Here is a 3592-nt window from a genome sequence, read left to right on the forward strand (position 1 = left end):
TTGGATGCCCAAGTCAGCCACTAAGCTTAAAAGCAGACTAAGGTTTTTCTTTTACAACCTCCTGCTCTTTTACATCAGGAAACGGTCACAGCCGCCTGCTGTTAAACAATAGACTCCTTAGCTAAGGAGCAGCTATGGCAGCAGAAGAGCCAGAAAAACCAAATCGCTCAATTGATAAAGCATCAGATGGTTCTTTGGAATTCACCAACACTGTGTCCTGTCCAATACTAACGTGTGTGTTAAGGCTGGCCCTTGATGGAGATGAACCTCATTACTCAGTTTCCTTCTAAAATGACTTGGTGGTTACAGTAGAACTTTTGTGTCTGGAAATGAGTGGAGGAAGCATCAGAGTTATATGACTATTCTGTCAATGATGCACACATGTACAGTGATGTCAGTGTCCTGCTTTCTGTGTGCACATGTACAGCATACTTTAGGATGCAGTGACCTATGATGATGAGCATGTGAACTTCACTCAGGAAGAGTGGGCTTTGCTGGATCCTGCACAGAAGAGTCTCTGCAAGGATGTGATGCTGGAGACCTACACGAACCAAGCTGCTGTAGGTAGGACTGAATTATCTTTTGCTTTTTACAGTCAGGGGACAAATGTTTCTCTGTTACTGATGTTCTTCTGCAATGTCAGTTGAGAATGAGGAAGAATGAGGTGAATAAATCAGGCATGGTTCTTAGAGACTCTGGATTTAATAACTTCAATATTTGTAATTTCCAATAATATATAATATATTTTCTAGTACTATATTTTAGGCTACAATTTTGAAGACCATAATACTGAAGAATGTTGTCAAGGTCTAGAAGACATGGAAGGTAATTTTCATGTGCAAGCTGATAAATGTCCTGCAGAAGACATTTTAATGTTCCTTGCAACTTTTAAAGAAAAGCAGTGTTAAAAACCAAAAAAAAAAAAAAAAAAAAAAAAAAAAAGACCCCCCCCTCCTCTTGTGCCCTGTCTCTGTGGGTACAGGGCCAGACCCAGGGGAAGGTGGCAGGTTGCAGTGACCCCGCCTCCTTGTGAACCAGCAGTGGGAGGGGTTTGAACCCTGGAAACACTGGGAGTCCCTGGCCGGCTAGACAGTTGGAGCCGGGAAGGGGCCAGTTAAGGGGGGCTTTGGGGAGAGGTGGGGGTGGGGAGCTGAGGCTCGTACCGGTGACTGAGTGGGGCCTGCGCAGAAGTTGAGTACCCTGCGCCCAAGGAGTCCCCCCCCCCCCCCCCGTTGGCCTGGGGTGGCTGAGTGACTGAGCTCCCCAGAGTAGGACCTCCCCCTGGAAGGGTCTGGCAGCAGCCGGTGGGAGGGCCTCGCCCCTAGCGCTCCCGACCTCCACTCACTGCTGTCCCGCCCTCCGCTGGAGGGAGGGGCCTAGTGCCCTTGGGAGGCATGGACCCGGCATTCTGAGCGTTTCCCGCCCTGTGCCACCTGGCTGCCTACCTGCCAGGAGCTGCCAAGAAGGGCGAGGTGGCTCCCGGTGCACTGTGAGCCTTAGGTGTTGCTGATACCCACAATGTCGCACAGCTGGGGGACGGGCACTGGAGCGCGCCGACGCTGAACCTGCTGCTGCGGCTGCCAGGTCTGTGTGCAAACTGAGTGCGGGGACTGCCATTTCTGAGGAGACCTGAAGAAACTGGGGGCTTTGGCGGAGCAGGCGCATGAAGCAGTCCTGCCTGCTTCTGCAGTGCACTGCGCCCCTGCTCCCGCACACAGCCGTGTGCCTTCTGTGTGGGGAAGCTGGGAAGGAGGAAGGTGGACGGAGAGGAAGAGAAGTTTTGTTTGAGCCTCATGGAGTGTACAGTCTGCAACAAGATTGTCCACCCTGGCTGCCTGAAGATGGGAAAGGCTCAGGGTGCTATCAATTCAGAGATCATCAACTGCTGGGAGTGCTCCCAAGGTACCCAGGATGGACAAGGATGCAGGTGAGGGTCCAGGGCGCCATAGGGCTGACAGTGAGGGGGTGGATAGAAGCTGACAGTAGAGCCACCACCTCCACCTCTGCCCAGAAGAAAGGGACCCTTACCTGCTGTCCCTCCCCCTGACGATGTGTCTGTGCCACCAAACAGAAGGAGTGGGATGCAAGGAATGAGACCCCCACCCCAAGGAAAAAGGTGAAAGGAGGCCAAGAGAGGCACTTGGTGGGTAGAGACGCCTGCCTCCTCCCGGGAGCAGACCCAGGCAGCCCTGGCCTTCTGCCCCCAGGGTTCTGAATCCCAGCCAGGCATTCTCATCCTGCCACCCTGGGCTCCCTCCCGAGAACTGGGAGAAACCCAAGCCACCTGTGGCTTCTGCTGAGGGCCCAGACTCAATGGGCACATCACTTAGTGAGGACAAAGCTCCTGGGGAGGCCTGGAATGGCCTGGGGCAGCTCTGGCGAGAAGGAAAATCATGGAGGGTGGCAGGCTATACGCCCTGGCAGTGGGGCACCACTGCTCAATTGGCCCCTGGGCCCTGCCCCACCACCATGGCCTCTACAGTTGGATTGGCATGTGGTCTGTCCCCCGTCCCCTGAAGCCCTGAGCCTGACACTCTGCCTTTGCTGCTGCCTCAGGCTGCGTGGCTCCATGTCTTCCAGCACGTTGGACCCTGAAAACAATGTGTCTGCATGTGAGTCTGCTGGACTTGGAACCGCTGGTGCTACAAGTGTCTGTGGCCTCGGATGGACCTAAGCCGGAGGAAGCCGCTGACCCCACCCATGCTTAATGGGGTGGTTTGCCGACAGCCATGTGCTCTGGACCTCAGCTGGATAGGTGTCTCCACAAAAATCAGCTCATGTGGCTTCTGAACCGACTGCAAGGCTTGCAGGAGTTGGTGCTTTCTGGGTGGTCCTGTCTCTCCGTCTCTGCCCTGAGCTCCACCCCACTGCCCACACCAAGGCTCTCGGACCTCCACTGGACTGAGGATGTTAAAGACTCTCAGCTTTGTGAGATGCCACTGCCTCCACCAGACACCGAACTGGGACAAACCAAGAGCCAAGGCTGACTGCAGGTGGCATAACTTCTCGCAGCATGCCTGGAGCTCACTGATGCCTCCCTGAGGCTCCTATTGCGCCGTGCTCCCCAGCTCAGTGCCCTCGACTTGACTCATGGTGCCCATGTTGGAGATCCCAGTGTCCACTTCATCACAGCGCCCACGTCCCTTCACCAGGAGACACTGATGCACCTCAATCTCTCTGGATGTCACTGCCTCACGGGCCACTGCCTTCCACTGTTTTGTTGCTGCCCAGGTCTTAGTTGCCAGGACCTACACTCTTGCCACCAGCTCTCACCCGAACCTTGTTCCTTTGCCAGCTACTTGGCCCCCTGGCAAGAAGAGTAGAAACCACTTCTCAAGGACAGTTAGTTAGGTGTCTACGCCCCGTTCCCCAGGACTCAGCAAGAGCTCCTGGACCTCTTGCCCTCATCTCACCCCCTAATGGGAGGCCTGGTTATTTTCTTTATGACTTGACACTCCTTGGTTTAATGTCTTTGGATTTCTGCCCAGGGACTTGAGCCAGCCTTCCCCTTTCCCACCTGCACTGTTATCTTTGGGGATCTTTGCTTCCCATCTCTGCCTTCCACCTGCTTCGTTGTCCATCCCCTTGGGGG

The 3592-nt window shown here is 54.5% G+C and overlaps 1 pseudogene across 1 annotated transcript; it reads left to right on the forward strand.

The window, feature by feature from the left end:
* The first annotated feature begins 1518 nt into the window (after nt 1-1518).
* On the forward strand, nt 1519-3323 carry LOC311581850 (F-box/LRR-repeat protein 19-like; annotated as a pseudogene). Its single transcript has one exon. The product of its transcript is annotated as an F-box/LRR-repeat protein 19-like (transcript).
* Nucleotides 3324-3592: the final 269 nt, after the last annotated feature.

Source organism: Acomys minous (genome assembly GCF_964271855.1).
Source record: "Acomys minous genome assembly, chromosome: 13".
Classification (NCBI taxonomy): Eukaryota; Metazoa; Chordata; class Mammalia; order Rodentia; family Muridae; genus Acomys; species Acomys minous.